This window comes from Microtus pennsylvanicus, chromosome X (genome assembly GCF_037038515.1).
Source record: "Microtus pennsylvanicus isolate mMicPen1 chromosome X, mMicPen1.hap1, whole genome shotgun sequence".
NCBI lineage: Eukaryota > Metazoa > Chordata > Mammalia > Rodentia > Cricetidae > Microtus > Microtus pennsylvanicus.
The window spans coordinates 104,143,775-104,156,095 of record NC_134601.1 but is presented as its reverse complement, the minus strand read 5'-3'; the positions used below and the strand labels follow the sequence as shown (position 1 = coordinate 104,156,095).

General features: G+C 35.7%; 1 pseudogene; it reads right to left on the bottom strand.

Annotated features, from left to right (window-relative positions):
- Window positions 1–10,508: 10,508 nt before the first annotated feature.
- LOC142840838 (glyceraldehyde-3-phosphate dehydrogenase pseudogene) lies at window positions 10,509–11,672 on the bottom strand (annotated as a pseudogene).
- Window positions 11,673–12,321: the final 649 nt, after the last annotated feature.

The following is a 12,321-nucleotide window of genomic DNA, read 5'->3' as shown; positions in this document are numbered from 1 at the left end:
AACTTTAGTAAAACTTCATGGAGGTCCAGCATGACACCTAAAGGAAACACATTCTTTGCCTAACATTAGTTTGTAATGCTTCATACACTTAGATAATTACTTGTATTAGGTACTGTGCTTTTAATTTTAGTCATGTTCCTGAATCACATGGAGTTTCTGGTACAAACCAGGTGCTTGTTTTCTTCCTCAGAAACTTTGTTCAGCAGAGAATTAGTGTTTCTAAAAAGTCTCTGTGTATTGCTGAAACTAGTGAGATTTTGACATATATCTTAAAATAACCTCATTTGATTTTGAACATGTCACAAATATACTAAAGCTTTGAACTTAAAAACCTTTGCTTTGTTTTAACCTTTTTGGTTTCTTTTTTTTAATCATAAGAAATACTCTTAAGATCTGAACTATGCATTATCTCAATACTATATAGTACCTCATTTCTACTTCTTTAAAATATTCTGGAAATATAAAACAAATCATATGTATAATGACAATATGGATTTCTAATGTAAATTTCACCTCATTTTTATTCAACATCTATAGTTAACTGTAAGATTTAATTATATTATCTAATCAGAAGAAGATAATATGCTAATGCAATTACCTGATTCATTTATTTTTAATGTTTAGTCCTGACTCATATTTTTCTTTTAAATATCAGCATCTGTCACTTATAGCAAATTTGGAAAGAGAGAATATTTTATCTACTCTATAGAAAAAAATCACATTATAACAGACACAAGACATCTACATAGACAATTCAGTACTTTTTGTAGGCAACAAATAAAGCTTTTCCGTTTTCTAATTTTATGATTAGGCTATTATCATGATAGCTGTGATCGATTCATCTTCAGTTTATAACTATTTCCACCTTCTTAAATTGAGTGGATATTTTTAAACAACCCAGCACTTCATTGTCGTGATTAGGGGCCTAAAGAAAATATTTCTGAGTCCTAGATAAACCTCTTTATTTTTTTTTTCTGTTCACATATCAGAATTAAAATCATAATACTGCTGAGTAAAGATATGGATCTTTTAAGTATAAATGTACATCATAATACATATTCTTGCAAAATGAATTATTATAGCATGCATAAAGGATAGAACAAAGAGATACCTGCAAGAATAAGGATTATTTTTGTTTCAAAACTTGTATTTTGGTCTTTCTATTAGAAGAAACTAAGCCATTATTCTACAGAAATCAGAAATACTCATTAAATTTTTTAGATAGATAATGTCTTACCTGGTTATTCTGTAACAAGGACATATACACATTTCAAAGTACAGGATTTATACTATGAAGTAATATGTAATTATACAACTGTATAGCTGGAAATTTTATCTACTAACACCAAATATTTGGATCTCTATTAAGCAATTACCAAGACACTTACTTAATAGAAATGAGATGAAATGTCTTTTATTATATCCCTAAAACTACTTCAGTGATAGATAGTTATACTTAGCTGTCTTCCTATATCATTACATAAATTATATTTAATATGTTTGGTAACTTTTTTAACTATGACATTTTGAAAAGAAATTGCAAATTCTGTGAGTATGAATTTTTTATGGTATTCTCTCATGATAACATAAACTATATGGCCACTTAAAAACGACCTGAACAATGGCAATAACAATAGTCTTTCTAACAGAGAGGGAGGATACATCTTAGCATCTTACTCCTAGACAAAGAAACGAAGATCACCCTTGACTGCTGAGAGAGAAAGAATTATTCTCTCCCAATAAAAAGCACTCTTATTAGGCTATCAAATACAAACTGGTCAGCCCATAAATAATACAATTTCATGCAAGACTCAACAGAATTAACAGGTTGTTTTTATATATTTAAGCATATATATTATATTAATATATATACATATTAATACCAAAAATATTGTCAACTGGGAAAAAGGTGGCAGGGGAGACATTGGAGAATTTGGAGGGAAGAGACGAAAGGGAATGAAGAAACAGAATTGTATTCTAAAGAAAAAATTAAATATGTAAATAAATATGCTTTAAATATAAAATAATTTCATTCATAATAAAAAATTAGGTTCATTGAATTTTTATGATGATAACTTAATGTTAAAAAGTTGACAGAGACTGTAGTGTCTTTGGAAGAAGGTTTTTTTTGAGTTTTTTTCAAAAAGAACCTTTTTGTTACTATTAAGCAGGAGATTTTTTTTTGAGCCAGAGAAAATTTGCTTTCCATTCTATTGAATACAGTAATCTCTTTCCCATCTTAACCCATGCACCTATTTTATATACTACAGAATGTGGTGTACAAAAGAAATTTTCATAAAGAAGAGGCCATTTCACAAATTGAATTCCAACTACTCTGTACAGTATAAATTACCCCCTCAAATGAATAGAAGATAGATTTGTTTAAATAACCAGTGTTTTTACATACATCTATAGACATTAAGACAATAAAATACATTAAAATCATTTTCCTATATTGAGTTCATGGGCAAGATCATATGTATTAAGTTATATAAATACATATATACACCAATATGGAAAATTGGGTTATTTACAATAGTTTTTTGTAAAATTACAAAAATGTACAACTGTTTTTTGTAAAATTTTACTTTCCTGACAAATAACCATTATGTAATGTTGTTTCAATATGTATGTACATTATAATGTCAAACTAACTAGTATATACAGAACTCAAATATTTATAATTTTTGTCCATAAAAACAACTAAAATATTTTTAGAATTTTTTTATTTATTTATTAACGATTTCTGCGTCCTCCCCGCCACTGCCTCCCATTTCCCTGCCCCTCCCCAAATCAAGTCCCCCTCCCTCGTCAGCCCAAAGAGCAATCAGGGTTCCCTGCCCTGTGGGAAGTCCAAGGACCACCCACCACCATCCAGGTCTAGTAAGGTGACCATTCAAACTGCCTAGGCTCCCCCAAAGCCAGTACATGCAGTAGCATCAAAAACCCATTGCCATTGTTCTTGAGTTCTCGGTAGTCCTCATTGTCTGCTATGTTCAGCAAGTCCGGTTTTATCTCATGCTTTTTCAGACCCAGGCCAGCTGGCCTTGGTGAGTTCCCGATAGAACATCCCCATTGTCTCAATGTGTGGGTGCACCCCTCGCGGTCCTGGGTTCCTTGCTCGTGCTCTCTCTCCTTCTGCTCCTGAAACCTTGAGGTTTCAGTCCGGTGCTCCAATGTGGGTCTCTGTCTCTGTCTCCTTTCATTGCCTGATGAAGGTTATTATTCAGGAGTATGCCTATATGTTTTTCTTTGGGTTCACCTTCTTATTTAGCTTCTCTAGGATCACGAATTATAGGCTCAATGTCCTTTATTTATGGCTAAAAACCAAATATGAGTGAGTACATCCCATGTTCCTCTTTTTGGGTCTGGCTTACCTCACTCAGGATAGTGTTTTCTATTTCCATCCATTTGCATGCAAAATTCAAGAAGTCATTGTTTTTTATGGCAGAGTAGTACTCTAATATGTATATATTCCATACTTTCTTCATCCATTCTTCCATTGAAGGGCATCTAGGTTGTTTCCAGGTTCTGGCTATTACAAACAATGCTGCTATGAACATAGTTGAGTATATACTTTTGTTGTATGATAGGGCATCTCTTGGGTATATTCCCAAGAGTGGTATTGCTGGATCCAGTGGTAGGTTGATCCCGAATTTCCTGAGAAACCGCCACACTGCTTTCCAAAGTGGTTGCACAAGTTTGCATTCCCACCAGCAATGGATGAGTGAACCCCTTTCTCCAAAACCTCTCCAGCAAAGGCTATCATTGGTGTTTTTAATTTTAGCCATTCTGACAGGTATAAGATGGTGTCTTAAAGTTGTTTTGATTTGCATTTCCCTGATTGCTAAGGAAGTTGAGCATGACCTTAAGTGTCATTTGGGCATTTGAACTTCTTCTGTTGGGAATTCTCTGTTCAGCTCAGTGCCCCATTTTATAACTGGGTTGATTAGCCTTTTACGGTCTTGTTTCTTGAGTTCTTTATATATTTTGGAGATCAGACCTTTGTCAGTTGCGGGGTTGAAGATCTTCTCCCAGTCAGTGGGTTGCATTTTTGTCTTAGTGATGGTGTCCTTTGCTTTACGGAAGCTTCTCAGTCTCAGGAGGTTCCATTTATTCAACGAGGCTCTTAATGTCTGTGCTACTGGGGTTATACATAGGAAGTGGTCTCCTGTGCCCATGTGTTGTAGAGTACTTCCCAATTTCTCTTCTGTCAGGTTCAGTGTGTTCGGACTGATATTAAGGTCTTTAATCCATTTGGACTTGTGTTTTGTGCATGGTGATAGATATGGATCTATTTTTATTCTTCTACAGATTGACATCCAGTTTTGAAATTTTAAAACAGAATTCACTATTAACTATATTGCCTTGTACATTATAGTACCCGAAATTATTCTTTTCTAATCAGTCTTCATAACTTTGACTAGTATCACTTTTCATTATGTTTTTTTTTTCTAAATGCTCTAGCCTCTGGGAGTTATCATTGTATCTTATATTATTTGACTCAATTATTTTTTAGAATTTGCATATATGTTAGATAATGTCATTTCTCCATCTGTGTCTTGCTTATTTCACAGCACAATACTCTCTGTGAACATCCACAGTATTTCCAATTACAAAACATCCTGTTTTTCAAAGGCTAAAAGTACTGAATTGTGTATGAGTGATGGCTAATCTTGGTTGTCAACTTGTCATACCTGAGAGTAGGGAACTTCAATTGAAAGGCTGCCTCTAAGGTGTTGTCCTGCAATCTTAGTTGTCAATGGGATCACTAATTGAATAGGTAGGGACTAGCCCAATGTGAGCATTATCACCATTAACCAGGTGAGCCTATGTGTGTGGCATGTGTGTCCATTTATCTGTGGAGATCACAAGAGAGCAATGGGGTTCATGGATGGGATGGATTACCAGGAAGAGCAGCAAACATTTTCTCTCTCCCTCTTTCTCTCTTTCTTTTTATGTTTCTCTCTCTTTCTTTCTTTTTGATGGAAATTTCCAATGTATCCATATATGATCCAGAAACCTCATCTTGTACCATTACTCCATGTTCCTTCTCCAGGCAGGAGTTACTTCTGCTACCTCTTAATTCAAAGATTCAGAATAACAAAACAGACATTAAAAAATCAACAACCTTTCTATATCTCAATATCCCACATGCTAAAAAGAGACTATTTAAGTGTTCTCATTCACAGGAGCCTCAAAAACAAAAACAAATAAAGAAGCAAAAATTCCATTAGCAATGAACCTGACATGGAAGGTAAAATCTTTCTAAAATGAAAACTTTAAATCTGTAAAGGAAAAAAATGAGGATGTCACTAGAAGATGGAAGTATCCACCATTCTCAAGAATTTGTTGAAATAATAGAGGAAAAAAATGTCCATTCTCACAAAAGCAATTTAATGTTCCAAACCAATCTCAATCAAATTCCTCATGATATTCTTCAGAAAAACAGGCAGAAAAAGCTCAAATTTTATATGACAGCTCAAAAGACTGAATATGCTCATGGGCAATAACAACAATAAGTAATTCTAAAGGAATACCATAAAGAACTCAAGTTGTATTATAAAGTCCTAGTAACAAAACAGTATAAAAATAAGCATATGTGTCAGTGGAACAGAAAAAAACCCACAATCTTAATCAAGTATAATTATATATACCTGATATTTAACATAGATTCCAAAAACATACACTGGAAGAAAGGCAATATCTTCAATAAATGATGTTGGAGAAACTGGATATCCACATGTCAAAAAATTAAATTCAACTAATTTCTATCATCTTGTACAAATATCAGCTACAAACCTAGGGAGTGGCTTACAAAGCTAGGGAAAGAACTTTCTGAATTGACCTATATTTGATGAGGGATTAGTTCCAAAAAAACACAAATGAAACCTCATAAAACTAAAATGATTTAGTAGAGCAGATGACACAATCAGTCTACTAAGGAGTAACCCACCGAATGAGGAAGAAGATTTTCTATCCATACTTTTGAAATAAGATTAGTATCAAAATATACAAATAACTCTTTTATAAAGCAAAGAAGCATGAATACAAAAGATTTAATCAAGTACAGAATCCATGGCTTGTACTGCAAATCTTGTGAAGAATCAATGTCTGGATTGGTTAAAATTCCTGGAGGAGAAGGTATTATGCTGTATTACTAATGTAATATTTTCCACTTGCCTTATCAAATTCATCCTTATAATCATAGAGAAGTATAGCTTTAATTTCTCATCAAAGAAGCTTCTTTTTTTCAAGAGACAGAAGCTATTAAAGACACTCCCAATTGGTTAAAATTCAGAAAATAAATGATACTGGATTTCTCAGCCCCAAATGCAGAATCTATAACATAAACTTTGTACCTAAATCTCAGAAAATACGATATATGATAGAAGAGGGAAAAAAAGATTTACAAAAGCCTAAGAAATTGTTTGAATGTTATGCATACCAGCTGATTTTATTTGCCAACTTGACACAAGCTAGAGTCTTCAGAGATGAAAGAGGTTCATTTGAATAAATGCTTCCATTAGACCCATATGTAAGGCATTTTTTTTCAATTAGCGATCAATATGTGGGTGGCAGCCCATTTTTGGATGGTGTCATTCCTGGGCTGGTGGTCTTCCTGGGTTCTCCAAGAAAGCTGGCTTAGCAAGCCTGGCAAAGCAAGCCAGTAAGCAACACACTTCCATTGCCTTTGCATCTGATTCTGCCTCCAGGGTCCTCTCTGACTTCCTTTAATAATGAAGAACAGTATGGAATTATAAGACAAATAAACCCCTTTCTCTCCAACTTGGTTTTTAGTCATGGTGTTTCATCAAGCAATAGAAATCCTAACTAAGATGGTATGTGATACTGTCTCCCAGATACAAAAGACATGTTACATCCATGAACTTAAAGCAATATCACTGCCTGAACAATATCTGGAGAGAATATACTAGTCAACATTATAAAATCATTGAAGGAAAGTTCCACAAAGTGTCACCCCCAGATGAAGAGGTACAGGCAGTCAATATCTACTTTAAAAAATGATATCAGTTTTTGTTGCTGTTCAGGGATGAGACCTGAATCCTAAGGAGTAAGCCCTAACTAAACACAGTCAAATTAGGACAACATAAATTAGTCAGTAGGATCTCCTCTCTCTCTCTCTCTCTCTCTCTCTCTCTCTCTCTCTCTCTCTCTCTCTCTCTCTCTCCTGTGTGTGTGTGTGTGTGACAACTATAGAAGATATCACAAATTTGAGAATAGGTAGCTTGGGAACACTGGAGAAGATACAGGGAGTAAATGCAGAGAACCAGATGTAAATGATAACAGAGTTTACTTGTGTTTGAAAGCCTCAAAAGAAATTAAGTAGCTTTGTTGTTCTTGGTCATGTAATTCTTTCCACTTAAATGTACTAGATATAATTGTCCTTAATTTTTCACAATTAAATTTATTACATGGCCATGACAGTTTTATGTAATCTGACTTAAGTTCTCTTCTACTACTGGTCTATTCTCTGCCTACCATGGAAATCACATGCAGCCATGATCCTACTGACATCTTAAAGTTTTAACCTTTTAGTCCTGATAACACACTATGCAGAATGAGCAGGTGGCATTTCTGAAATATAAATATCTATATATTTACATACATGTATTTAAAAACAATTAATGAAAAAGAGGCCATGAATTGCAAAAAGAGTAAGTAAAACATGTAGGTGAGTTGGTAGGGAAGAAAAGGAAGGAAGAACTGATATAAGTATATTAATCTAAAAAAAATAAGTAATTTTTAAAAAATTAGATTTCTCCATGCATCAGAACAGATATAGCTTACCTTTTAAAATGTAAAATATTTTGACTGGTTTAAACTAATGTTATGAATGGAAAGTTGTAAGAAATGTTCATATATCTAAAGATTTTCATTCCTGGAAAGAAGATACAAAACAAGTTTGCTCTGTTTGCCTCTTGTGAATGTACAACATGTGATAGAAGTCTTATTCTCTCTACATATCAAATTCTCCTTTGTCATGACTGTATGTCATATAGAATCTCTGAATAAAAAGGAAATTTGAGAATATTATAACACTTCCCTTAAGTGAAATACAGAATATCATTATTGAAATCTCCTGTTCATATTTTCATCAATGGAAATATATATATAATGTTGCATTGTGCACTTTCTATATCCTCTAGTGTTGTTGGGATTTCTGTCCTGCCTGGTTCCCACAGTCATTAAGTCCCAAAGAAATAGCACAGAGGTCTACATTAGTTATAAACTGATTGGCCAATTAGCTCAGACTTCTTATTACCTCTTATAACTTATATTAGCCCATTATTCTTGTCTATGCTAGCCATGTGGCTCAGTACCTTATTCAGAGAGTAAGTCACATCTTACTTCTTCTATGGCTGGGTCATGACTGTGGACCAAACTTTCTTCTGCCCTGCCTCTACTTCCTGCCTGGTTGTTCCACCTATACTTTCTGCCTGGCTACTGGCCAATTAGCATTTATTTAAAATATAATGGACAGGATAAAAACCATTGCCCCACAGAAAACCCCCTCTTTAAAAAAAAAAAAACAAGAACTCTGAATCTAATTCCTTTGTTTAGCTTTTCTCCTCACCATTAGCCATAACAACTTATAACTAACCTTCTTAACAAAGAAATATATCCATAGTCCATTTTGGGGGGGAATGTGGGCATAGTTTTCCAAGCTACTTCCTGCTGGTTTGGGGCACTGATAATCTCATGGGGGGACCTAAAGAAAATTTAGAATTATAATCAAGTCCTGACTGGCGTATCCTGTGAGGCTTGTTCACCTCATACAGCATCTTGAATCTGTTCTGGATATATAACTCAGACATCTGGGCCATCTGTTTCTACCAGAGATTTCTCAGGTGGTCTTCCCTGATCAAACCTGTTTTTACTTAACTCAGAATAAATCCATAGCCTCTCATTTTCTGTGGAAACAAAAGCAAAACATCTTCTCCAAGGTGGCATATTTTTTTACTTCAATTTTGAAATCAAGGTATTCTGAAAATACCTATCTTGGATAAGTTTAGCAGCATTTATAAACAAATATGTTTTTGCAGCTGTTGCTCCTTCCTCAGCATTCAAATAATTCAAAGAGAACATAATAACATACAGTATCCAGACTCTCTGTGTATTTTTCATCTTTGTGTGGCTTTATTTTAACCTCTCTGTCTTTCATTTTTACTTTTATTTTTTTTTGACATTTTGAGACAGGTTCTTAGTGTATTTTTGGCTGTCCTAGAATTCCTTCTGTATACCAGACTGTCCTTAAACTCACAGAGATCCACCTTCCTCTGCCTCCCAAGTGTTGGGATTAAAGACATGTGCCACCACACCTTAAACTCACAGAGGTCTGTCTATCTCTGCCTTCCAGGTTTTGGAATTTAGGGCATGTGCCACCACACCCACCTACTATCTCTCTGTCCTTTTTTATGTTTTAAGGACTTAACCTTTTTCTTTTCTCTTCCAAGCCTACATATATTTTTTAACACACTATACCACATTTAGAGGGTTTCTTCATCTTTGAATCTCTCTTGACTCTATCTCTCTCTCTTTCTGACCACATGAGTCTTTAATTTGCAAAGTGATATAGCTAGAATTTAATCCATGGTTTGTTGTAAATTGCCTTTACTATATTTAGGTATGTTCATTTTATCTCTAATCTCTCCAGGACTTTTACTATTAAGAAGTGTTAGATTTTGTCACAGGCATTTTTTTCACAGATAATGAGATAATATGTGCATTCTCTCTTTTAGGTTGTTTATATGCTATATTACAATTACCGATTTGTAATATATTAAATTATCCTTATATCTCTGGGATGAAGCTTACTTGATCATGGTGGATAATCTTTTTTGATATGTTCCTTTTGCAAGTGTTCTATTGAGTTCTTTAACATTTACTTTTATAGGGAAACTAGGTCTGTAAATTCCTTTCATTGCTGAGTCTCCATGTGGTTTGGGTTTCAAGGTAACTGTGAACTCATGAAATGAATTGGTAAATGTTCTTCCTGTCCCTATTTTGTGGAATAATTGGAGAGGTAGTGTGAAAAAAAAAACTCCTCTTTGTAAATATGATAGAAATGTGTACAAAATATCTGGCTATGGGCATTTTTTATTTTGGTTGAGAGATTTTTCATGACTGCTTCTATTTTGCTGAGGATTAAGGGTCTATTTAAATTGTTTATCTTATCTTTATTTAACTTTTAAAGTGATACTTATAAAAGAAAATTATTTTCTTTATACATTTCTTTTACATTTTCACTTTGCTGGAGTACTGGTTTTTGAAATATGTTTTATTGATTGTGTAGGTATCTTCTGAGGCTGTTGCTATCCCTATTTTTTTGTTTCTTATTTAGTTAAATTGGATGTTCTTTCTCTATCTTTTAGTTAGTTAGTTTGGATAACAGTTGGATTATCTTGATAACATTCTTTTTCTTTTGAGGGGTGTAATGAACTTTATTGATGGTATTCAAGAGAGTAGGGCTCCCTAAGCCCCTACTGCTATTCTGGGGGTCTGGGATGAAAACTGTGAGGGAGATGCTCAGTGTCAAGGGTTAGTTAGGACAGGGACTGCTCAGTAGCCAAGGGCCTCTCTTTTGCTCTGTCCTTGCTGGGATGGGTGGTCCAGGGTGGGTTCCTTACTCCTTGGAGGCCATGTAGGCCATGAGGTCCACTGCTCTGTTGCTGTAGCTGAATTCATTGTCGTACCAGGAAAAAAGCTTTACAAAGTTGTCATTGAGAGCAATGCCAGCCCCAGCATCGAAGGTGGAAGAGTGGGAGTCACTGTTAAAGTCACAGGAGACAACCTGGTCCTAAGTGTAGCCCAGGATGCCCTTTAGTGGGCCCTTGGATGCCTGCTTCACCACCTTCTTGATGTCGTCATACTTGGCAGCTTTCTCCAGGCGGCATGTCAGATAGACGACGGACACACTGGGGGTAGGAACACTGAAGGCCGTGTCCATGAGCTTCCCATTCAGCTCTGGGATGACTTTGCCTACAGCCTTGGCAGCGCCAGTGCACGCAGGGATGATGTTCTGGGCAGTGCCACGGCTGTCTTGCCACAGCTTCCCAGAGGGGCCATCCACCGTCTTCTGGGTGGCCGTGATGGCATGGACTGTGGTCATGAGTCCTTCTACGATGCCAAAGTTTTCACGGATGACCTTGGCCAAGGGGGCTAAGCAGTTGGTAGTGTAGGAAGCATTGCTGATAATCTTGAGGGAATTGTCATCCTTGTCATGGTTCATACCCATCACAAGCATGTGGGCATCGGGAGAAGGGGCTGAGATGATGACCCTTTTGGCCCCACTTTTCAAGTGGGCCCCAGCCTTCTCCATGGTGGCGAAGACACCAGTCGACTCCACCACATACTCGGCGCCGGCATCCCCCCATTTGATGTTGGCGGGATCTTGCTCCTGGAAGATGGTGATGGCCTTCCCGTTGATGACAGGCTTCCCTCTCTCAGCCTTAAATGTGCCTTTGAACTTGCCATGGGTGGAGTCATACTGGAACATGTAGACCATGTAGTTGAAGTCGATGAAAGGGTCATTGATGGCAACAACGTCCACTTTGGCAGAAGTGAAGGCAGCCCTGGTAACTAGGTGTCCAATACACCCAAATCCATTCCCTCTGATCTTCACCATCGTGTCTCTGGAACGAGGCTGGCACTGCAAGAAAAGAAGCGGGTGTCTCTAGAACAGGGAGGGGCAGAGACGATAATATTCTTAAAGACAAAACTTTTGGTTTCATTGATTATTAACTGTTCTGGTTGTTTATGTTTTATTGATTTCAATCCCTAATTACATTATTTCTTGCCTTCTTCTCCTCTTGAGTTCACTTCTTTTTGTGCTAGAACTTTCTGGTGAGCTGTTAAGTTCCTAGTTTGAGATCTTTCCTTTTTTTAAAAAAATTTAGGAACTTAGTGCTATGAATTAATTCTTAGCACCACATTCATCGTGTCCCTCAAGTTGAAGTATTCTGTGTTTTCATTGAACTCTAGAAAGTCTTTAATTTCTTTCTTAATTTCTGTCTTGACACATTTTCTTCCAGGAGAGAACTGCTCAATTTTCAAGAGTTTGTAACTTTCTCTTGCTTTCATTGTTGTTGGTATTCAGGTTTAACACAGGATCACCTCATAGTATACAGGGAGCTGTTACAATTTTCTTATATATCTGTTAAGACTTGCTTTGTGTCTTAAAATATGATCAATTTTAGATAAATTTTGAAAGGTGCTAAGAAGAAGGTATGTTCTTTGATGTTTGGGCAAAAGGTTTTGTAAATATCAATTTGGTTTATGTCAGTTAACTCCAGAATT